We start from the raw sequence: 17,400 nt of genomic DNA, 5'->3' as shown, positions 1-17,400 counted from the left end.
GTCACTAAATAATGATTGACCTTTAAGTTTATGTGTAATACAAAACATATTACTTTAGTAACTTTCTAAGCTTAATAATGATAAACAAACTCTGTCTCTGATTTTGGGTCATTGTCTCCAATGATTATTTATCCAGAGTTCTTGTGCTTATAGGTTGGTTTGCATAGTGGGGAGTAATTTTTCTTTAGCCTTTTCAGCAGCTCATGTTTCTGAAGATTTAGGCCACTAATTCTTGCACTTGTGGAAAAACAAAATGTTGAGCTGTTGATACAAGTGTCATAACCTCAGAGCATTCAAATTGAAAACACTATTTGTTGGCAAAATTAATTTAAAGAAGACAATGGTAATGCATCAGTGAGTGAAGGGGGTCATGCCACTGGACTGCATTTCATTCGACATGATGTCACCATAAAGGATATAGAAATAACTAATCCAGCCCAATAACAACAAGAACGATTAGCCTGGGTGCAGAGCTAAAGCAAGGGTGGGGAGAAAGGGGCATTTTCTCTGTGTCTAAGCTGTTAGGGGAAACAATCAGCAACTGTTGATGATCTAGGAGTACAGTAGAAGCTTAGCTTTATGAAGCTGTGTGGATATTGCAGCTTCATAAATTAATGCATTGAAGCATGTGGTGATTTAATTGTAGCAAATGACTTGTTGCTGATCGCCAAGCAACATGTTACAGTTTGAAAGGATTTTTTTTTAATCTTCAAAGTAAAGGAAAACTTTTTCTGGTTTCTCACCCTCAAGTTGGGAGGTACAACATATCAAGGAAGTGCACAAGGTGATAAATGACCTATTGCAGTTCTGCTGGGATGCATCAAAACCTGAAAATATTTTGATTTAAAATAGTATGGACTAAGACATAATACAGTGTTTTAGAGAATAATGTAAATGGGAAATGGTTGCCTAACCAAATGCACTTTATAAGCACTTACACGAGTGCATGGATCGTGCTATCCCTAACAGAACCAAGATGCTATCCTCCAAAAAGAGGAAGCCAATCTAGTGGTCTCCTGCCATAAAGAAACTCTACAAGAGAAAAAAGAAAAATCCCATGATTGGAGGAACTCCCTGGTCAGCCTCAGTAAGAAGCTGAGATCCCTCATAAAATCCTCCAAAGCTAGTTACGAAAACAAAATTGCCAATGATTCTAAAAACAACCACAAAGCATTCTATAGCTATGTCAAGAATCTCAATGGCAACTCTCAGATCTGCTCTGAGTTACAGCACAATGGCACTAAATATACAGAACCAACTGATATTGCCAACATATTACTTTAGTAACTTTCTGGGCTTAATAATGAAAAGCAAACTCTGTCTCTGATTTTGGGTCGTTGTCTCCAATGATTATTTATCCAGAGTTCTTGTGCTTATAGGTTGGTTTGCATAGTGGGGAGTAATTTTTCTTTAGCCTTTTCAGCAGCTCATGTTTCTGAAGATTTAGGCCACTAATTCTTGCACTTGTGGAAAAACAATATGTTGAGCTGTTGATACAAGTGTCATAACCTCAGAGCATTCAAATTGAAAACACTATTTGTTGGCAAAATGAATTTAAAGAAGACAATGGTAATGCATCAGTGAGTGAAGGGGGTCATGCCACTGGACTGCATTTCATTCGACATGATGTCACCATAAAGGATATAGAAATAACTAATCCAGCCCAATAACAACAAGAACGATTAGCCTGGGTGCAGAGCTAAAGCAAGGGTGGGGAGAAAGGGGCATTTTCTCAGTGTCCAAGATGTTAGGGGAAACAATCAGCAACTGTTGATGATCTAGGAGTACAGTAGAAGCTTAGTTTTATGAAGCTGTGTGGATATTGCAGCTTCATAAATTAATGCGTTGAAGCATGTGGTGATTTAATTGTAGCAAATGACTTGTTACTGTTCACCAAGCAACATGTTACAGTTTGAAATTATTTTTTTTTAATCTTCAAAGTAAAGGAAAACTTTTTCTGGTTTCTCACCCTCAAATTGGGAGGTACAACATATCAAGGAAGTGTACAAGGTGATAAAAGACCTATTGCAGTTCTGCTAGGATGCATCAAAACTTGAAAATATTTTGATTTAAAATAGTATGGACTAACACATAATACAGTGTTTTAGAGAATAATGTAAATGGGAAATGGTTGCCTAACCAAAGGCACTTTATAAGCACTTACAAGAGTGCATGGATCGTGCTATCCCTAACAGAACCAAGATGCTATCCTCCAAAAAGAGGAAGCCAATCTAGTGGTCTCCTGCCATAAACAAACTCTACAAGAGAAAAAAGAAAAATCCCATGATTGGAGGAACTCCCTGGTCAGCCTCAGTAAGAAGCTGAGATCCCTCATAAAATCCTCCAAAGCTAGTTACGAAAACAAAATTGCCACTGATTCTAAAAACAACCACAAAGCATTCTATAGCTATGTCAAAAATCTCAATGGCAACTCTCAGATCTGCTCTGAGTTACAGCACAATGGCACTAAATATACAGAACCAACTGATATTGCCAACATCCTGGCAGATAGGTTCAGTGCTTACTTTACCCCCCCCACCCCCTAAAGAGCCCATGTCTATACAGCATCCATGGGACCTGACAATATCTCAAGGTGCGTTTTACACAAACTACAGAATGAACTGGCACCCCACCTAAACACCATGTAGAATCATGCCCTCACCTCAAGTTTTGTGCCCACTAAATGGCACACAGTGATGGTTATCCCACTCAACAAAGGGGGAGCCGCCAAGGACCCCGGAAACTACCGCCTCATTAGCCTAATGTGCCTGGTCTGCAAGGCCATGGAACGTATCATCATGGATCTTATAAACAAAGACATTGGTAATCTCCAAACTATGAACCCACCCAGTTCAGGTTTGTAAAAGGCAGATCATGTCTCCTAAACTTGATAGACTTCTTTAAAGTAATCACCAAAGCCATAGACGAGGGTAAGGTGGTTCAAACAGCCTATCTAGATCTTGCCAAGGCTTTTGACAGCATCTCTCACTCTGGAATTATAGATAAACTCACTAAACTCGATATAAATCCCTATAGGTTCATAGGTTGGTACTAGGCTATTGGCCCTTGGGCCTTTACAAGCCTAGCCATAACAATTCCTTGGCTATTTCGTCCCACACTATTTACTTCCCTGGACCCCTTTCTAGCAGGGTGACTGACATGATCCCCGGGGTGAATTTCCTTTTTCCCATCCAATCATCAAGGTTCCTTTTGAAGAGGGCCAAGGAGGTGCGCTGCTTGATATGTATGGGCAGTCTATTCCAGAGTTTGGGGAGTCTCTGGGTTAGGAACCTATCTCTCCAGCATGTTTTGTTTATTGTGATGACAAGGTTTAGATCCCTAGAGCATGTGGCTCTGAGGGATTGGGATTTCTTTAAGTGTAGCATGTACAACAGCTCTGGGTATGACATGGCCTTGTATGTTAAGCAGAGATCGCCTCTGAGTAGACAATATGCGACATAGTATAGCTGGAGTTTTTGGTCAGCATAGGGCATCTGCTTTAGGGCTGTGATTTTTTTAGTGAGGTATTTCTGTGGCCTTTCAGTTGTTGCAGATGTCTTGAGTGGCTCATACTAAATGGGGCATTGTATTCTATAATGGGTCTAATGAGGGATGAGTACAGTGAGACAATGACCTCCTTTTTTCTGGATGAAAAGCCCTTAGTGATGAGGTGTGCCACATAGAAGGATTTCCTGACTGTTGTGGCAATGTGGTTATTGAAGGTGAGACCACTGTCCACCTGTGTTCCTAAGTCTCTTATCACACTTTCAGTGCTTAGTGTACTGCCACCTATGTGGTAATTCATGGGTACATGTTTTTTCCCAAAGGGGATAACTATACATTTCTTGGCATTGAGCTTGAGCCCATGGCTCTGGCACCAAGCATCTGTTTCTGTAAGGCCCTTTTGTAGAGTATCCATATCATTTGGGGATTCAATAATAGCTCCCAGTTTGCAGTCTTCTGTGAACTTTGCTAGCCAGAGTCCCTTAGTGCTGGCCTGTACTTCAGAGAAGTAGATGCCAAACAAGAGTGGTCCCAGGACTGAACCCTGAGGTACTCCACTTGTCACTTGTCTGGAGCTGGATTTGGAGTCAGCTACTTTTACAGTGTGGGTTCTGTCAGTAAGCCATTAGGCAACCCATCGAGTGACATAGGGATTAATGCCCAGCTTAGTAAGTTATCTATGATTCCAGAGTGGGGGATGGTGTCAAAGGCCTTGGCGAGGTCCAGATAGGCTGTGTGGACTGCCTTACCCTCATCCACGTCTCTGGAGACTGATTCAAAGAAGTCTCCTTTCCCATATCTTCTAACATATTCTTGATCGTTACAGACTGTTTTGCAATTTCAACATCAACTTCAAAAATTTCTACATCAGAACTCTGTAGTTTAATTGAAGGCATCTTTCAATACCAGAAAAATACACAATACACGTCTGTTACAAAAAATAAACTTATCACTGGTGAATGTCATAAGATGGGTTGCCAGCTGGCTGACTGACAGCAGCCACACTGTGAAAGTAGCAGACTCCAAATCTGACTTCAGACCAGTGACAAGTGGAGTATCACAAGGTTCAGTCCTAGGTCCTCTCCTGTTTGGTATCTACTTTTCTGATGTACAGGCTAACACAGAAAGTCTTTGGCTAATGAAGTTTGCAGTTGACTGCAAACTAGAAGCCATAATGGTTCATAGTTCATAATGGTTCATAGATTAGTACTAGGCTAACTACCCTTATGGGCCATTTCAAGCCTAGCCAATTACCCCATGCGAGAATCAAACCCTGCTCCTTGTGTCTGTAAGGTAAACACCTTAACCATTATGCCATCCTCCCACAGAATTAAAACTCCTAATGATGTGGATGTCCTAATAAATTGCCTCAATGAGACAGATGCCTAGTGTCAAGACCATGGCCTCAAGCTCAATTCCAAAAAGTGCATTGTCATCCCCTTTGGTAAAAACTCTGTACCCTTGAGCTACTACATAGTTGGTAGTCTACTTAACTCCGAAAGTGTGATAAGACACCTTGGGACACAGGTGGACAGTAGTCTCTCCTTTGTTAATTACATCACCACAGTAGTCAGGAAATCCTTCTACGTGGCACACCTAATCACAAAAGGCTTCTCATCCAGGAAAAAAGAGGGCATTGTTTCTCTCTACTTGTCATTAGACCCATTATAGAGTACAATGCCCCTTTTGGTATATATCTCACAAGACATCTACAACTGGAAAGGCCACAGAAATACCTCACAAAGGGGATTACCGGCCTCAAACAGTTGCCCTACGCAGACAGTCCCAAAAAACTCCAGCTTTACTCCGTCACATATCACCTACTCAGAGGTGATCCCTACCTAACATGCAAAGCTATATCAAACACAGAGCTGTTGGACATGCTCCACTTAAAGAAATCCCAATCCCTCTGAGCTACATGCTCTAGGGACCTAAACCTTGTCACCACAATAAACAGAACATGCTGGAGGAATAGATTCCTGTCCCAGAGACTTCCCGTACTCTGGAACAAACTACCTGTCTATATCAAACAAAGCTCCTCATTTGCACTCTTCAAGAAAAATCTTGATAATTGGATGGGAAATAGTAAATTCACCCCAGGGATCACCTCTGTGGCTCTGCTTGACAGGGGCGCAGGAAAATAATTTTCTTGGGTGGCAAAAGCCAGGGTACTTTTTTGGCTAGGCTTATATAAGCTAGGGCCAATAGCCTAGTACCTACCTATGAACCTATGAACTGCTAATTTCACTGAAGATATTTGATTATTTCTTGCGCTTATTGTCCTTCCCTTTGTCCTGCCACATGGACTGTTTGAACAGTTGCTGCTTGAATTTCTTGGATTCTCCTCATTACTGTTGTTGATACCAGGTAAGTCTACACGTATAAGTCCTCCTAAAAGTGTGATCATGCAACAGTTTGACTTTGTGCCGCTGGTTGCAGAGCTCCAGGGCATGTTGTGTCATCATCTTCTACTTAGTTTGAAGGCTTTGCATGGGACATATTTTTTGACATATTTTATGAACTGTAAGCCATATTGTTTTGAAAACATATGTTGCTCCACACTTTGGAACCTTAGTCTATCTGCATATAACTATATGGACATTTATAACAATACTAAATGCAATCTTTTCATCTGACTATTTATTTCCTTTGTCAATTAACTGTCTTTTAAAGCCATGTGAACAGCTACATTTGGGGCCGGATTCATGAAACCTCCGTGTAAGACTTAATATGTCTTACTTGGAGGCTGCAGTTGAACGGTATGACATCAGCATGCCATGAATATTCATGAGGGCATGCTGACTCATCCATAACTCTTACACAGACTGAGTAGGCAAGCAGGGGGCATGTCCGACTGCTGAGCAGTCTAAACGTCCACGCCCCTGCAAGGTTTTAAAAAGCATAATGTCAACAGACAAGAGCGAATCCGCTCAAATGTACTTGCACCCAGCACCACACTCCCTGACACTGTAAACCCCCATCAGAGTTATAAAACGGAAAAAATTAAATTTTTTTTTTAAATCCATGATATAGCTGCCCGTATTTGCGCTTGTTTGCGTGGGTGTGCCCATTACTTAACCATAGTTAGCAATTGTGATATTGAAGAGCATATAAGAACTACTTATGCAAATTAATCCAAATCGCAATAGCGTAATGGTAGAGCGTATGCACAAAGAGAAGGCATTCACAGTTCGAGTCCCACCACTCCCCTTCTTATTTATGTTTTAAATCAGTGTTTGAAATAATACCAGACAAATATGATTAAAATTTTATTTAAAGCAGTGACATGGCCAATGTATCAGTGAACAAAATATATATTTTTAAAAGACCCAGATATATAATAGCCTGCCGTTAAGCAACGTTTTACACAGCTAAACACAGGTGCCCATAGTTTAATAGCGCTATACCCATCTAAACCCAGATGCACATAGTTTAATAGCGCTTCATCCAGCTAAACAGAGTCGGCCATAGTTTAATAGCACTGCACCCAGCTAAACAGAGTTGCCCATAGTTTAATAGCGCTTCACCCAGCTAAACAGAGTTGCCCATAGTATAATAGTGCTTTACCCAGTGCAATAGAGTTGCCCAACATTTAAAACTGCTTTACCCAGCGCAATGTGTTTGCGCGGACATGCGCGCTGCGCCAACCAGGGCACCGTAGGGCACAGGGGAGCAACGTAGAGCTAAGTTGCTTAAATGCAGCCACACCCCCTAGGCTGTCTAGACAGTGTTAAAATAAAAGAATGACAAGGTTTGAACCCAGGACCCTTTGCATCATAATCAAAGTACAGAACCACTAAGCCATGACAACATAGGGGAAGCAGCCACTATTAACATGCATAAACTTAGGAATGGTAGTTTAACCATTACCAAGCAGGTCTGTAGTCAGCTGAAAATTTTACAAAATGGCCAATCACAAAAAAGTGTGGGAAATGCGGCATATTTAAGCCCCACAGGTGGGAATACACGCCATAACTGATTGTAGCTCACATCTGCAGTCAGAATGTCTGGTGATGGAGAGGGGGTGCGCTTCCGAGCGCAGAGATGGGGCACCGAGGAGTCCAAATACATGGTTTGGCTCCTAGCCCACCATCATGAGGCAAGACTCCTGTAGGGCCAGTTCCAAGGGACAGAGTACAAGGCAGAGGCTTGGAACCGGTTAGATCATGACCTCAGCAGTGCCACAGGCATTCCCCGGACTGGTGAGCAGGTCCATCACCATCATGCGGACCTGAAGAGATGAAAGGTGGACCACCTGAACCAGTGGATACAGGAGGCCCGTGGGATGCGGGATGCTCCACCACTGAGTATGTCGCCATGGAATGCAGTATGTAAGGATTTAAAATGGAGTATGTATAATGGATAGGAATGTCTCAATATCCCTTCATTTACTTCACAGCTGCAGGTGACCGTGTTACAAATCAGCAAGCCTATGAAGATAGGCTGCTAAGGCTGCGCCGTCAGGCAGGTTAGTGATTATTCTGCATGTATTGTTATATAAAATATGGGAGAGAGCATGAAAGAAAGTGTTGTAGTCCAATAATACAGCCAAAAAATGGACTGAATAAGTCCTCTGCATGTACTGTCAGATAAAAATGTTAGAGAGGCAGAAAAAGAGTGTAGTAACCCATTAAGAAAGGTAACAAATTTCTGGAATAATATCTCTGCAGGCACTGTCATATAAAATAATATGTGAGTGAGCCTGAAAAAAGAGTGTGCTAACCTATTAATAAAGGTATAATATGTTATGAACATGTCTGCCATATATACAGTTGAAACAAATAAAGGAGTGAGCCTGTGGAAAAGTGTGTAATGTCATTAATAAAGGTCTAAAACCCAGAGTGTGTCTGTTTCACTTAGTATGAAATGTTATTGTACCCTTGCATTATACAAATAGTAATGTGTTAGAAACTGCTGGCAACACAGAGTTCTGCAGTCCCATCTAAAGCGGGTGATGGAAGTGCTAGTAGCTGTGAAGTAAATATACAGTCCTCAACAGTCAGTTACTGGCTGGCATGCATAAGTAAATCTGGCACATGAGTAGCATGCAAATATGTTCCCCAGAAATGTAAGTGTGCTTCAATAAATGCAGGGTTCTGTACAATTAGAAGTGAAAATGTCATGTGAAAACATCCAGATATGTAGATAAAGAAATATAAATGCAACCATGAAATATGTAGCAGTAACATCTGCATCCTGGACAGTTAGTATGTGAGATATAGGTCAAGTATAGATTGAACTAGCCAAACCCATTACACAACCTAATGCATGGTGACAAGTGTAATAATACATGTAGGGAATATACACCTGCAGTCACTAGGAATGTAGTGCAGAGTAAAAGTGTTTATAAGATGTTAATGGAGGATTTTTCTACACCCTACGGTTTGTGCATAAACCATGCAATTCTGCACCTCAATGGGTATGTGTAATCTTAAATATTTGTCGGGATATATGTCCTATTGTTCCATAAATATTTGCACTCATGTTGATGCATGTGCCCTGTTCAAACATTATGTTCATGTTGGCCTGTTGCTACCAATCATCCCTGCATGCAGTTGGAATAACCACTGTTGTTCAATATATGCATGTGTTATGTTTGCTGTTCAACTGTTGGAACTGTGGTGTGTTGGGTTAATGGATATATTACTGCATGCTGTTACAACTAATCTGGAATGCTGTTGTTTATGTTGTAATGAAACACACTGAATCACAGAACGTATGGGAAGGCTGGTCCCAGCGGACCCACCTGTCCCTCCTCAGTTGGCGAGTGCACCTGGCACCAGTGGCTCTGGTACCCAGCCTGGACTCCCCTCCTCCGTTGGTCCTGTGCCACCTTCGGGTGGAAGCGCTGCAGAGGATGGGGCTCATCCCCCCGTGCAAGCGTGGGTGGAGAAGGCCCACCCGTCACACTTCGAAGGGTCCGGGCTGTGGTGCATATGGAGATCCAGCATTCAGTCGCTGATCCCCTACGCCAGCTTGAGGCAAGAGTGGCATGTCTCATGGGTGAGCCTGCCCATCCTACTCAGCCCCAGCACAGCCACCCCCGGGGCTGTGAAGGTGCAGTGGTGACTGCCCATGCGTGAGTATCTCAGTTCCACTGTTACCATCTGTGGGCTCATGGGTTGCGATTTCCAAACAACCTTGCCCGTCAATTGTGTTCACCCACCCCATGTGTCAAATTATGACCCAGTATGCATCTTGTTTGTCTTGTCTGTTTACCTCCCCAACCTACCTCCCCAAATATACCTATTTCCCCTACCTCACTTACCACTCTCACCTGAAAAAAAAAAAAAAAAAAAGAAGGGCAATCTATACCCGAAAAAGAAATTCCGCCCCATACATAGCTTCCCATTTTACACACATGTCCATAGGACATGTACACCGATAATTCTGATTGGCAGTGCAACAAACTATGTTGTCCACACCCCTCTCTCAGGGGTGGAAGGTCTCAAAACTCACTCCAGATTTTCAACATATGCACAGCTGTTGCTGTTAAAGAAATGGACATCTATGGGCCTTCCCTACACCCTTCCTGCACATCCCAAGCTTGTTTTCCTACTGTCTGTCCCTCTCTGTGCCCCCTTTTTTCACCACTTTCCTATCTCCCCATTTTCTTTTCTTTAAAAGAAATTAGTGCGGGGGTTAGCAGGAGTAAGCACTTTTAAGCAGTAGTTAGCGGGGGTGCGCGAGCGTGAGCTTGTGTGCGCTTAGCTAAGCATTGCTAAGCTTCACGCAAGCCCACGCCAACTCGCTTACAACTGCTTAAAAGTGCCTTTGTCACTCTGTATGACAAGGCCCTTGTATTGCTCAGCAGCAAAATAAAAATACCCTTGTCAGTCTCAAATCCCACACCTTGGACTCACCAGTCTGCATGATGTACCACTAAGCCACAGCAGATACACAATAGCTTGGTGCTGAAAGAAATATAACATGCATTACAATGAGTGCATGTAAAGGGAAAATAAGAAAGCCATAGGAATACACTGCAATAAAGAAATGTGACATGCATTACAAGGACTGAATGTAAAGGGAAAATAGGAAAGCCACAGGAATACATTGCAATAAAGAAATATAACATGCATTACAAGAACTGAATGTAAAGGGAAAATAGGAAAGCCATAGGAATACATTGCAATAACTACTGTTGTGTGCCAGTTAATTCCCTAATTCCAAAAGAAAGTACATACTCCCATGTATCCAGTGTTAGCATTAGGAGGTGTGAGTAAACATACACACTGAGAAGAGTGTACTTGAAGAAGCAACAGTCAGGTTTCAGTACAACATGCATTTCACTGGCTACAACCCAACTTCAGATATGAGACATATACCAACCTTCTGACTGACACAACAGTGTCCACAGCAAACAAGCATGGTCCCCACCTTGCAAAACTGAAAGGCCTACACCTACCTAACCTATCATTTTATAGCAGTGTCCTGAAATCACAGTGAGAACTGCAATTACCACACAACAGGCTGCATGCAATTACTAAATGGTGGGCACCAATTGGTGCAGAGGCCAACACATGCACATGTGTAGATACCTGCAAAAGCAGCCTGTACTTGCTGTCCACACATGCAATAATATCATTGCAGCAACTGGAGAGAGAGAGAGTGAGCGAGCGTGAGAGACAGACAGACAAACAGACAAACAGCTGGATAGACCAAAATAAACAAAAAAAAAAAAAAACAGAGGTGGTTGGAGACACTAACCAACCAAAACAAAAAATAAAACAAACAGAGGCAGTGGAAGACACCAACCTAAACAAATAAAAAAAAACATCAACAGGTACAACAGACTGAGGTGAGAAACACAAAGGTAAGGTATGTAACACAGATGTATTTGCTGGCATCCGAATGATGTGTCTGAAGGGTACTCTACATTCTGTGAACACTCCTTATGTGGTAGCAGTTTGTATCTATATGTATATGCAGATGTGCATAGGGCAAGGGATATACTGCAACTATTAGTGAAGGCTGGAATATATATATATATGTATTTGATGGTTGCTATGTGCACATATCTATGTAGGTTGTAGTGTGTGGCATTGAAAACAGCAAGCAGTGCAGGTATATGTCATGTGGTGGTTAAATGCTGTGGGACTGAGTTACAGCCAGTGAGGTCTGCTCAGCTATATGGCCTGAGGACAGCAAAATGCATTCTGCACAACACTGTGCAATATTATTACATAATTGTATGTCTCACAACTGTTCCATAATTGATATTCCCACCATGAAAGGTGTGCAGTATCTCTGCATATATGTGCATGTATATGTACAGCAGTGGCTGTTTATAAGTATGTGTATGTGTATATATATATATATATATATATATATATATATATATATATATATATATATATATATGTGTATATACATGTATATATGTATGTACATATATATATATATACATATATGTATATAGATATATATATATATATGTATATATAGAATGATATATAAATATATATGTATATTAATATATTTTTATATATATATATATATATATATATATATATATATATATATATATATATATGCATATATATAGTGAGAGAGGGAGACACAGGGACAAACGTATTGCAACAGGTGCCTGGTGACCAAGGCATGGACTGAACACCATTGTTGATACTGCAGTGCCATACCCCATTCCAAAACACTTTAACCACTGACTACCAGATAGGTGGTTGCCTGACTAACACTGAAGGTGTCAGAAGGGAACATGGGACACAGGTGGACAGTAGCCTCCCCTTTGATATTCACAGTGCCACACTAGTCTTGTAATCTGTCTACATGGTACGTGTAATCACAAACGATGTGTCATGTATGGAAATATAGGTCAGTGTTCCCCTGTACTCATCACAATACCCCATGTGGTATGTACCTCACATGACAACTACAGCAAGTGTAAAGACCACAGACATACCTCACAAAGGGTAATACTGCCCTGAAACACATACCCTATACAGACTGACTCACATAACCACAGCTACAGTGTGTTGTATACCGGCCACCCAGAGGTTACCTCTGCCAAACATACAGACGTATGCCACACCCATAGCAGTCAAGCAACCATCATGTCATCACCTCACAATCCCACCGGGCTACACAGCCTATGTCCCTAGTCCCCGCAACCTCACTAAACAGCACATGCTGGAGGGATAGGCTCCTATTGGCAAATATGCCATACTCTGGAGTAAACCACCCAGCATGAACAAACAAGGCTCCTCAGTAACAGATGTCAGACATACCCCTGATAATTGTCTGGGGGATAGGTAACACACCCTGGGAATCACCTCTGTGTATCCGGTTGACAGGAGAAAGTGAAATTTAATTACATGTGTGTCACAGGCCAGGGTAGCATATGGCTAGGCTGCTGTAGGCCCCAGGGACAATAGCGTATTACCTACTTATGACACAATGCACACAGACATGTACACAGTGCAATACCTGCTATGTGATGTGGAATGAGTGTGACAGTGAATGTGTGCAAGATCTGTGATGGTGTGATATCTAGGTGTGAGGTTGTTTCTGTCATGGTCGTTTGTGTCCTAAGTGTGAGGCCAGAGAAAGATGTGTCAATTATTGGGATGTAGACATAGTAGGATGGTATATGTTGTGACGTAGTTCCTTGGATACGACTGTGGTGTCCCATCATAGGCTGAAGCAATACATGTATGCTCAGTAAGTGGTACTGCTGGTGAATCCAGCCGACATTTGAACTGTTGTACCACATGAAGCTGTAGGCCTAAACAGCACAGTATGGTGTATGTTCACATTCCCTGGTAACACTGTCTTGTGTGTTTTCTGCAGTCTGCACTGATTACATTCCTCAGGCATAGGTATCTGTAAGTAGGGACACACAGTACTGTAAGGTACATAGCAAATGCTCATCTGTGTTAGCATACATTTGTGTGTTGTATGAATGTCTGATGTGTGTGTAATGATGCCTGTACCATGTCCACAATCACATGTGTGATGCAGGGTTTGCATGTGTACCTAGCAACATGTATACTCTGTTACAGCAGTATGCCAGCTATATTAACAACTGTGCACATATGTTAGGTAGGGGTATGGCATCAATGACTAAGGTGGGTTACTGGTTATACTGTAACTGTACTTCACATTCATTGCAATGGATGACATATTTCTGCATGCATTAGCTTGATATGTACCCCCCCTGGCAAGGCTGTGCATTGCATCCCAAACAGTGAGCCAAGTACTGGTGTATACTGGTGTGTCATATGGAGTGTGGCAGGCACTGTCAACCAGTTGTGGGCTGAGCACTGATATGTAGTATTGAATGTGTGTATCCTGTAACAGATGAACAGATGCTATATATGGCAGTTAACTGATATCTGTACTGTTTAATGTTAAGTGTGCCACATGACTTGCTCACACATATCATTTACTTGTCTTCCAGGCTTATGGCTCTTCACAGGAACCCCTGCTACACAGCTGCAGAGGAACAGGAAATCCAACACAGCCTGGTTCAGCCATATTCCCTGCTGTTTTCAAGGGCCAGCCAGCACCAGCAGGAGCGTACTGCACTGTGGCAAGAACTTGTTCATTGGGTAAATGACATAGGCATGCATAACCGGACATATGAGCAGGTATGCCATCACTGCAGTGATTTAATTAGACATGTCCGGCGGCATGTGTCTGATATCCACAGACAACAGCTTGCCACAGATGGTGAGGTGGCCATACATCCCCCCCTCAACAGAGTGGAGGAACTGCTGCTAAGTGTGGTGGCTCCTGGCCTACAGCAACAACAACATCACACATGTGTCGTCATGGAGGCCGGAGCCACCCAGCATAGGGACATGGAGTGTGCAGGTAACATGCCCTAGCTGTAGACTACTGTTACCTGTATTGTTAGATTATGCATGTGTGAGATGTGTGCTGTGTTTAGCAGTTGTGCTGTGTGCAATACTGATAATTTGAATAGTATCTGTACACCTATGCCTGTTGTTCTACTGTAGTTTAGCACACTCACAGTAGCAATGCCACAGTTGTGGCCACTGACAAACTGTGTCATATTCTTGCAGGTCCCTCTGGTGTGACAGCAGGGCAGACGTTACATCCTGGTGAGTGTGTTAACACTTTAAATTTGGTATTGAACTGTGCATGTTATAGGTGAGGTGTAGGCCATGTACACATAACACACCTACGCATAATGCATGCTGCGCATGTTTGCTGTGAGACGTGAAGCATCTCAGTAATGTCAGTAGCTGCCTCAATCACATGCAATGCACAGAGCATCAGACACAAATGTGGCAACACTGTACTGCACATTGGATAGGCATAGTTGACACACATGTACACAACATAATACGTTTGTCATACGCAGTACACCTCAACATGCTACACATAGTGTAACCGGACACCCGCTGCCAGGTCACACTTCAGTATCCCACATGTCATCCACACACCACACATACCATACCTGAGGGGTAGGGACCTAGCATGGGGCCGTGCAACACTCCTCAACACATAAGACAGACATGTTAGGCAATGCTCCCTATTAGACACCTCACACACCCTTGTGCAACGTGGCTGTGCAATTGTGAACTTAGCCACGGCACTGCGGTTCAGGTACAACATGCTAGGCAGTGGTCTAGTACACTTTAGTGGGCTTGAGTGACCAAATGATGCATGATGATGATGGCTAATGGTACTACACCCCATACTGTTACAATGGCCATTTCCAGGATTGGTATCCCATCATGTATACATGCACCACTCATCCAGTGTGTGTACATAGCATGCATGTGCTACACCTGTGTCCACAATTATCTGCTACAGACACAGACACCTCAATCAGACATGGAAATCCATGTGACACACAGATAAAACATGCAGTCATGGTATGTATACCTGTGTGTGATGCTGCACAGGACATTGCAGAGCTTATAATACTTGCACAGAAATGCCGTGTCCTTGTACACATTGTGTTCCAGGGTGTAGGCAATCACTGAACATGTACACACATGCACCACAGTCATGTACACTGTCATTAACTATGGCTGTCTACACTCACACTGCATTGACTTGATCAACACTTATTCTGCATGATGACACGTATGCATGACTGTTTGCCTTGTGATACTGTCACCCACCTTCAACCTGTATTGAGTATGATTTGGATTTCTGTTGTGTGTGTGTATCTGCTGTAGTGAGGAGTGTGCATGTGTTCCTGTGTTCCTGTGTGCCTGTCTGCCTGTGTGCCTGTGTGCATGTGCAGACTGTAACGTGTGTTTCCTGTCTTCCTCTCACAAGTGCTGAGGTAGGGCTTGGCGAAAGCAGCAGGTGACCTGAAGCCACTGCCACGGATAGTGGTGATGATGACACATGCATTTTGGCACAGGGAGATTTGACAGGGTCTGTCGTTGGTCCACCAATCGACAGTACACAGCGTTCAACCCCATCTATGTGCACACTCATACTACCATTACATCCCTTACCACCAATGGCCATAGGGGAGGGACAGCATACAGTTGGCATTGGCCAGGAGAGTGTGGTACCCATGGCATGTGCATCCCCTCACAGCAGCCATAGCTGTAGACCCAGAATGGTACCACATAGGCGGAGGTCCAGGGGTTCTCGGGGGAGCATCATTGGATGTATTGCCCCTGGCAGGCGTGCCCTCACAGGTCTTACAACGACTACTGTGTTCCGGGCTGTAATGCAGGCTCAGGCATGTATGGAATGGTACACCAGGCAGGGACTTAGGGTGCAGAGAGCACATAACACCGCTATCAATGACAGCATCTGTGACCTTGCTGGTGCCATCCGGACATACACCAAGGTCATTGATAGACGTTGGGTGAGACAATAGATGCCCTCCACAACATGTCTTCCTCAAGCCAGGACTGTGCGGGACAGTTGCGAAGTCGATGCGGACACATGCCAGCAACAGCAACAGTTGGCAGTGGTCACGGACGGCCCACAGCTCACAGCCGCTCCCATAGTGGCAGTACCAGCACCAGCAATGCTGGGGCTGGCCTGTCCATTGTCTGTCTCAGTAGACAACGTGCACGTGGCTCTGGCCAGTCCCAGCAGAGACATGGGTCCAGTCATCATACCTCTGCCTCCGATGACAGTACCCAGTCAGGGTTGGTACCTGATACCATCCGTAGCACCCCTGCCAGGCACAGGTACTGTATCCGTGGCCGAGGCAGTGATCTGTTTAGCCAAGCAGTCTGTGGCTGTCCCACAAACCACAGTATATGGCAGCCACATGGTGGAGCTGTGTGCATGCAGACACACACACATTAAGCAAACAACTAGAGCTCACACATACACACACACATTACATCAACATTGGCTCATGCTGTACTGTTGTCCCACATACACACACACACACACACACACACACACACACACACACACACACACACACACACACACAGACATGTCGATTGGATGGGTCAATGTCAGGCTCTGGCAAACAACAAAACGCCCTGTGCATATGATGATACCTGTGCCGCCTCCTGTCATCTGCATTATTGATGGAGGGACAGGCTAACATGGTGCTGATGCACAGGGTGACACTATAGCAGTGTAGCAATAATAGCAAGTTGTCAACAAGGAAGTCTAACTACATCCTTGTAGGTATATCTGAGCAGACATTATGCATCAAAGCTCTGATTGTCAATGTAGCATTGTTTACACCACTGTTAGGTCTGAGTATGTATTATCCACCCATTTGCCACTTGGCTGATGTGTGATGTGTTGCCAGCATGTGTTAGTGAGTGGACAGTACGTGTGTGATGTGTGCAGTATAGATTAACAAGTGTACATCTGTGAACATGGTGGGTGCGCACTGTCTGGATGTACGTGCATAGTGGGCACATGGGACATGTGGCATACCCTGTCATACACATTATTAACATC

The 17,400-nt window shown here is 43.3% G+C and overlaps 1 long non-coding RNA gene across 1 annotated transcript; it reads left to right on the top strand.

Moving 5' to 3' along the window:
- Positions 1-4,302: 4,302 nt before the first annotated feature.
- Positions 4,303-16,778, top strand: LOC122797298. Its single transcript, XR_006364055.1, has 3 exons — positions 4,303-4,465; positions 8,121-8,123; positions 16,768-16,778. It is a non-coding gene; the product is annotated as an uncharacterized LOC122797298 (long non-coding RNA).
- Positions 16,779-17,400: the final 622 nt, after the last annotated feature.

Source organism: Protopterus annectens, chromosome 3.part0, assembly GCF_019279795.1.
Source record: "Protopterus annectens isolate FY-2018-M chromosome 3.part0, PAN1.0, whole genome shotgun sequence".
Taxonomy (NCBI): domain Eukaryota; kingdom Metazoa; phylum Chordata; order Ceratodontiformes; family Protopteridae; genus Protopterus; species Protopterus annectens.
The sequence above is the reverse complement of the archived record's forward strand: the minus strand, read 5'-3'. Positions and strand labels throughout refer to the sequence as shown.